Genomic DNA, 8,436 nt, shown 5'->3' with positions numbered 1-8,436 from the left:
GGTACGGCCGGGCTCGGGAACCCACTGACGCAGATATCCTTATATGGGATACATCCTGTGCGAGGGGGCGTGACTGACGGGAAGCGCTCCAGGGCTGCAGCCAAGTGCGGCGGGCGGCGCGCGGGACGGGACGGGACGGGACGGGGCGCGACGCGACGCGACGCGACGGGACGGGGCGGCCCCCCCCCCCCCCCCCCCCGCCACCCCCCTCCCCACGCGTAGCGAGACCCCGCACCGAGGCTGTCCCCACGAGTCACCCCCGCGGGTGACACACACACACACCCCCCGCACACCCCCCGCAGCCCTGCCGACGCCGAGCACGGTGCTCCGAGGGAGGCGGCAGAGCAGGGCCGGGGACCCGGCCCCCGCAGCGGGCCGGGCGTGGGCTTTGCACCCCAAAGTAAAACCCCGGTGCGTGGGCAGGGGGACACGGCGGGCCCTAGGTGCGGAGCGCCTGACCTACCCCCTTCCCTGCAGCGAGGAAGGTGTTATGTGGCACTAGTTACTTGTCTATTACAGATGCAGAGCAATAGTGGCGAGCGAGGGGAATGGCACGGGGCGCTGGGAAGCCCTGCCAGGGAAGCCTGGGGGGCCCGCAGCCCCCCAGGAAGGTTGGGAGAACTGGGGAGCAGAGCCCGGGGGTGCTGGGACACCCGCCAAGGGCACGGGCAGGGGGCCACCGGGAAACCACCGGTGAGGAGCGAGGGGTGAGGCTCGTCCTTTCCTCCAGTTTGGGTTTTGTTTTGATCCTTGTTGCAGCGAAGCCCGGAGACACCCACCCACGACGGGGATGTCAGGCAGCCCTGGCTCAGGTCAGGCTAAGCCGGGAGCCAGACCGCAGACTCGCCTTGCACGGGAGCCAAGAGATCGCGGCTATAGATAGTAACAGGGAAGCTGCAGCAGCGAGCGTGTTTACAGCAACAAACAGAGCCTGCAGCGCAGTCTCCAAGCAGGAGCGTCACCCAGCCAGGCTGGGATCCTGCTGGCAGCCTCTCCCGCTGTTTGAGCTCATGGGCTAAATGCAGCGCCTGATGCTGCTGCTGCTGCTGCTGTTGCTGTTGCTGCGCGAGCAACCTCCGTTCTTAGAGATCTGGGCCACGGGGGCGGGAGAACTGGGCCAGCTGCTATTTCTGAGCTGCCCGTCAGAGCGGAGGGGACAGCCAAGGACTGCCGCAGCTCACGGCCCACACCGCTCCCTGGGAAAGGACCCACGGGGGCCAGCGCAGCCTCTCGCCAGCTCAGCACTGGCCGGTGGGCTAGCCCCTCTCGGGGCAGGTGTCAGCCACCCCATGTCCCTGTGCTGCCAGGGGCTCCTTGCCATGGCCCGCGTTCCCGAAGCAGGGGGGCGAGCATGGTCTCTTCAGCAGCCCCACGCTGCAGGCAAGGAGGTCCCCCCTCAGCATTGCCTGGAGTAGGGACGTGCCAGCAAATTAGCAAAGCCACGACCCCGCCGTCCCTGCCAGAGGCCAAGTGGGAGGCCAAACCTCTGTGGCCACATCCCCAGCAGGGCCTGGGTTGGCGCACTGGTGCCCAGCATGGGCGAGAGCCCCCAGCACAGTTTCAAGTCTGAGACATTTTCCAGGCACGTTCCAGAAAATCCCTGCTCAGTCCTGCTGCTGTCTACCAACGGCCCCAGGGTTCCTCCAGCCAAACTGTCCCCCTCCCTCCCCGCCCCCCGACAGAAGTGTCTGGAAATCAGGGAGGGGGACCCGCTTCACCAAAGTCCAAAATATTTTTGTGGCGCCCATTCAAACCGTCTGTTGCCATCTCCGCTAGCGACCGAGCGTGCTCTGTTTGTACCAAACGGAAAGTGCACGGCCGCTGCACATTTCTAACATGTGGAGGCAAGGAAACAGAGAAAGCGAAAACACATGACGTGGGTTTGTTGTTTGCTCCAAAAGCGGGGTGCACACGGTTTTACCGCAGCATGTGTGAGAAAAAAAAGAGGAAGCAAGCAGTACCGCAGGGACAAAACAGAGTCAGAGCGCAAACCCTCCTGCCCGGGTGACGGGGTTGCCCTCTCCAGTGTGTTGCCAGAGCCTGACGAAGGCTCCTCGCCCCACTCGCCAGCTGGGAACAGGCAGACGCGTTCAGCCCTTCCAAAATATCGCAATCTGAGGAAGGGACCATGAGTCCATCAAGCACTACAACATTATTAAACATGTACAACTAGGCCCAGCAGGGTTTTACCGGGGTCTGGCCGTGCTTGGCTGGGCCTCAGCTGTAGGGATTGTGGCACTGTAAGGACCGGGATTCTCCCCAGTGCAGGGGTAGGGGTCCCCCATCCCAGCATGACCCTTTCCCCCTGCTCCAGGAAAGCCCATAGCATGGCTGGGCCCTGTGCTGGCAAGGAGGAGGTGGCTGCTGACCACCACCAGTGGGGAGATGGCTCTTCCCAGATGCTTGGCCAGACAGAAGAAGCCACGGCCACTGCACTGCTTGGGCACTGCAGCAGTGCTGGTTGGGCAGGAGATCACCCATCCAACAAGGATCTTGTTCCGGGTACCAATGGGACCCCTCCACCTGCCTGGCCCCAACTTTTCCTCCTGTCAAGTAGGGAGGTGGGAAGGCTCGCAGCTCCTGGGCTTACAAGGGAGCAGCGAGCTCCCCGGCCCCAGACTGCAGCACTGCTTTCACACCCCTCCTTCAGCTGAGCTTGCAACTGAGCCCAGGCTTGGAAAACCACAGCACAGAAGTGCCTGAGGCATGGGGGCTGGTGCCACACGCACAGCCAAAACCCGCTTTGGGGGCAGGAGATGGCTGTGCCTAAATTTGGATGCTCACCATGGGAAAGTTGATGCCAGCAGCGTGGCCCCTTGGCAGCTGCGAGACAGCCCCAACCCACCCTCTGTCAGCAGCACCAACCATAGCATAGTTCCACGTTCCCTCTCCATGCACACACCGTGATGGATGTCTGTCTCCAGCTAACCAGGGGCTGGTGGGCTGGGAAGGAGACCTGGCAGGGAGAGTACAGCAGCAGGGCTGGCACACAGGGGACACTGTTCTTCCCTGTAAAATACCCCTCTGCACTGAGAAGATGTCACTGCCTGACCAAGCGCCCTGTCCATACCATCAGAGGATCCATGCAATAGCCTGAACACCCGTTGCAGTACAGACTTGATGGGCAGGCTCCAGGGGCATTAGTGCAACTCCCCCTGTACACACCTGCACACCCGCTGTTCCCGGTGTCCCCTGTCATGTGCACTCCCAGTGTGGCATGAGGGGAGCCCCTCCATCCACCTGGCCCCAGGGAGGGTTGCGGAGCCAAGGAGAGGCTAAAGGTCTTGGGTGCAAATGGGATGGAAAAGCAGGAAAGGGGGCTGATAAAACAGCAGTGGGGGCCTCGCCCTCTGTTGATGTGGCTGGGGATCAGGGGGTGGAGGAAGGGCCCTTAGCACATTATCTGGGGGGGGGTCTGAGCTCCCCCCAAGACACACGGCAGCTATTGCCCTCCCACCTAGCCTGGGAGCCTCCAGGAGGGCAGGGTTCCCACCTCTGCTGGTCTTTAAAATGCAGCGCATACCCAACGCAAAGTATAAATAGTAATTAATAATCACAGCAGCTGGGCGTGTGACAGGGACATCCTAAAGAATAAACACTGCGAAAGGAGACATCCCGGCATCTCGTGGTCCCGCAGCCGCATGCCACGGGCCGCCAATTACTGTGGGTGATGCCGTCGAGCCCTCCCACCCGTTCTCACCACTCTGCCTGCTGCTTTCACTTGCCCGGTGGTGGATGCTGGCTCGCCAGGTGCTGCTGGACCTTGCTCCACCCGCTGACAAAACCCCGCACTGCTCACAGCCGGCAGCTCCCAAAGGCGGCTTCGCCCACCGCGGCGCTTCCTCCGCACCCCATTGACCCGGGGCCGGGCCAGCAGCCATCGCCCCATGAGCGAGGGTTCATAACCCAGAGCAATTCAAGTGCAAAGTTCTCCAGCCACAGCTCCGGCTGCCGCCGGCGCCGTCCCTTCGCCCGCCGTGGTGGTGCGATAGAGCCGGAGCACCACAGCCAGCCTGGCCTCTTATCTCCCTGCTGGCTCCAGCGCCATAGGGCTGTCCCAGGGCGTTGTATGTGTTCAGGGTTATAATCCCAGGGCACCGAGCAGCCAGGAGGAGAGCAAAAACCACCTGAAACAAAACGACCCGCACATTTGTGGAACTGCTTGATATTTAGAAGTGAAATCCCAGAAAGGCAAGGCAATAAGCTTGCACTTTGTGAGAGGTAGCACGTTCAAGCCCAGTGACAGGCAGGCTGATGCAGGTCTTTTCTGCTAATCAAACAAGATCCAAATGAGGCAAGCACAGCTGTGCTTTACTCACTGGAACCCTGCAATAAAACCCCACACAATCGAGAGAAAGCTTGGTCTTCTCGTTGCGTCCAAAAGCTTTCTGCAGGTAGCAGCTGGATGGTCCCGTCACACAAGCTGTCTCTTCCTCCATGGGGCCAGGCAGCTGCAGTGATGCTTATGCCGTGGGCTGGTGTCTGGGTAAAGGAGTCCTGCTCCTCCATCGGTGTGATGCCTCTTGAAGAAGAAAATGGGCCAAGGGTAACATAGGAGGAAGTGCTGAGACGGAGGAGGAAAAGGCCGCTGTGCTTAGCTAAGGAGATTTTGTTGCGGGCGGAGAACAAAGCAGCCGAAGTGAAGGGAAGGGACAGGATGTTGAAGATTGTTTGGCTCGGGACAGAAAGAAACCCTCTAATTGTTGTGACTGGGGAGGCTCAAGGGGACTCAGGACAAACAAAGGATCACAAAGCTGAAGATAGCCTGGGAGAGAGGAGGACAGCCTGAGGCTTTGCCACTGCCTGGAGAAACAGCCCTGCTTCACTGGAGGAAGTCCCCAGATCACCTTCCTCCTGTGCCATTCTGTGTCAGAGACCAGCACGCTGCCCCAGAGGACAGCACAGCCATTAACACAAGCAAAGACTCATTTTATTTTGAGTCCTTGGCTCTTGTAGTGATGTGGCTGTTGCAGGGACTCACGGAGACTCAGCCCGCCCTGGCCTGGGGGGAATCACACTCAGTTGCTGCTGCTGCTGCTAAAAAGAAATGGCGAGATTTGAAAGCAAGGTGTTTGCTCCCAGCTCTGGCTGAGCTGTACCTCGGGCTGGACAGTCAGGCTGCACACAAGGCACAGCCAAAGGAAGCCGTCGGCTCTGTGGAAAGATGCTGCCACTGCAGGAATAGAGACCCCAGTAATGCAGCAGAATAAATGATGAGGCACGGCCATGCGGAGAGTTGGCCTTCTCTGCCCTAGGAACAAACATTGGGAATACTCCAGGAAACTTAGGTTCCTTAGATGGTATTTAAGAAACGTAATAAATATGAAATTCAATCCTGTTTAATGGTCTGGGGTTAACAGTGCCATGAATATACATACATGTAAACAGCGTGGAGCGCTGCCAGCCCAGCCCCGAGGCTTTGATCCTCCCCAAGGATCCAGATCGGCCAAGCAATTTGGTTTGGCTGGGGGGAACTGCTGGGAGGGGGAAACATCTTTTGTGTTAACTCATCCCTAAGCATCTGCGCAACTGCAACGAGAGCTAAGCATGTGCTTGCGCAGAGAGACCTGGGAGGAGTATGTGGTTTGCAGATCATCTGGGGTGCTCTGCTCCATCTCCGCACCATTAACAGGGCCTGGAGGACAGTCTCTGTTGCTCACTGCTACCAGCCCACAGCTTGTTCCAAGTCGAGGAAAGAACTTGCCATTATCCAGGCACATAACAGCACCTGGAAAGACCAGCCATTTCCTTCCCCACCGAGGTCAGACGGAAAACATGTAGACACTAAACAGACCAGAGAGTACAGGCCTGGAAACTCCCCCCACAGAAGAGGCACAGCGACCCACTCTGGGGCTGAGTTTGATGATCGCACATGGGGGTCCCGTCCTTCTCTGTACTCCCCTCCCAGGACCCTAGCTGTCAGGGGCACAACCACCACACCAGCAGGGATAGGTTGACTTTTTTTCTCCCTGTTTGCTTTAGCATCTCAGCAGAGCTCAGCAGGCTGTGAAATTGGCACTTCTCTCCTGTGCTGAGACACCCCTCGGCCCTGTTAGCCTCCCTGGGCACCGAGCGCACCAGCACGGGTGTGGGCAGGCACCGGCATGGAGAAAGACGCCCTGTGCTCCAGCACAAAGCCCCAGTCAGCCAGCCTGGAGAGCCGCCCGCCGCCACCCACCCACGGTTCCTGTAAACAGGGATTCCCTCTTGCCTCCCCCAGGCAAACCCTGCCTCTCCCAGGGGGATGGAGGCAGCCTGGAGAGAGTGGCCCAGGCCCTGCCAGGGAAGTGGAGGATGGACCTGTGGGTTTGGGTTCCAGCGGCTGAAACAAACACAGGGAGGTCCATGTGAGCATGGACCCACGGCAAGAACCACCCTCTCAGGGCCTACCGCCTCCCTCCTGCCCAGCAGCAGGGCTGCCTGGGACCCCTCCACCCCGCCCGTGCTGGCCGCTGGAGTTTTGGGGCGCAGAGACCAACGCCCTGCCCAGGCCTCTAACACCCCGTGCCGGGTGGCCCGCACCGGCCTCCCGCCAGGCCCTGCTCGCCCCCTCAGGTGGGTGGGTGGGTGGGCAGCAGTGGGCCGTGGGGCGTAGCCACTCCCGGTGGGGACACCGTCCCCCCCCCAAGCAGCACCCCAGGCACCGGCCGCCCTCGCCGCTCCGGGCCCACGCCCGCCATCCCAGGCCTGTGGCGGGGAGGGGAGGGGGCGGGGCCGGCGCCGGGCCGGGCCACGCCCCCCTCCCCTCCCGGCCAATCCCGGCGCTGTTGCTGGGGCCGGGCCGACCGCCTGACGTTGCCCGGGAGACGGCGGAACGTTGAAAATACACAAACCTGTTGACGTCGGTGCGTGGTTTCCGTAGCAACGGGCCCGAAACGTCATCGCCCTCTCCCCCCCCCCCTCCCTCCTCAACCCCCCCGGAGCTCGCGGGGCGACGCAGGCGGCGGCGTCAGCCGCGGCGGGAGGGGCGGAGCCGCGTCGCCATGGCAGCGACGGAGGGTGGGGCTCGGTCGCCATGGCAGCGGGAGCGGCTGTTGTTTGTTTGGGAGGCGGTGGCGGCGGCGGCAGCCGAGGTCGGCCGGGAGGGAGGGAAGGAGGGCGCCGGCGGCGGCCCCGGCCTCGGCCTCCTCGGGCGTCCTGCCCACACGGCCGCCGGCGCCCGGCCCGGCGCCGCCGGCGGGGCACCCCCGCCTGGCCCGGGGACCCCGGGTGGGAGCACCCGGCGGTGGTAACGGCCCGGCTGGAGGTAGAGCCCGGGGCTGGGAGGGAGGGACAGACAGATGGACGGCCGGCCGGCCGTAGAAGGCCGTGCTGCAGGCACTGCTCTGAGAGGAGTCGCCACGAGCTCTTGCCCCGCTGCGGACACGGGCTGAACAGCCGCAGAGCACACGCGCTGCAGGTCTGTGCTGTGCTTGTCACCCCGGGGTGCCGAGTGGGGCACGCGTGTGAAGCGGACACCCAGGCGAACCTCAGAAATGTGGCCTCACAACAAAGAAACCGACAAGGGAACCGCAGACGTTGCAGCGTTTTCTGGTCTGTCTCTTGAAGAGTGGCCGGGTCCACCCTTCCCCTCCCGGTGGCGGCATCCAAAACCACCCGGCAGACTTTGCCCGGTGCCAGCGCGTGGCCTTGCTCCCGCAACCGGCGGCGGTGGCCGGCAGAGGCCAGACAGACCAAGCACTCCTCCCTGTGCGCTGGGCTGCTCCAGAGACCCCCACTCCCGGCGCCCTGCCTTCTTCCCCGGCTGCCGGCCTTTGGGTGTGCTTCGTTCAGGTGTCTTTCTCACTGACATCAGCTTCCTCCCCTAGGACACACAGCAGCCAAAGCCCTCCTGGGTAAAACGCCCGGTGAGGAGAGCGGGCTGATGGGGGGACCCACCCACTGGCATTTTCCCCCGTGCTGGGGCCTGGTGGGTGGGTCACACCAGCCGGGGGCCTTTCCTGAAACCCCAAACGCTGTCTTTGCGTCGGGGGTTGCACAGGCGCCGCCGGCAGATGGGAGAGGAGGGAACCTCGGGGCTGCCCCGGCCTCGGCCGCCACGTCGGGTGCCTGCGGGGTGGGAACTCCCAGCGCCTCTTCCCGCCGCCGCCGCCATCTGCTGAGGCCAGCAAACTGGAAACCAGCTGCTTTGCCCAACCCTCGCCAGCAGCCAGGCTGTTGTCATTGCTATTTGTTTTACATCAGCTCTGTTTGGTTTGGCAGACTGAGGGCAGCAGGTTCAATCCGGGCGATTTTATGAGGGCTGGTTCCTGTCCCACACCCCTCGTCGGCGAACACGGCGTACGATGAGGATACCCTCGCCCCGCAGCCCCAGGGCAGGAAAGGGTGCGGCTGAAATTAGTGTTTGCTTCTCAAGGGCAAGCCTGAAGTGCCGGTGTTTGGGATGGTAATCACCGGGCGTGAGAAAAGGCCTTCTGCCTGGTCATGGCAGCTCCC

This window comes from Numenius arquata, chromosome 6 (assembly GCF_964106895.1).
Source record: "Numenius arquata chromosome 6, bNumArq3.hap1.1, whole genome shotgun sequence".
Lineage (NCBI taxonomy): Eukaryota > Metazoa > Chordata > Aves > Charadriiformes > Scolopacidae > Numenius > Numenius arquata.
This window is presented reverse-complemented; position numbering follows the sequence as displayed.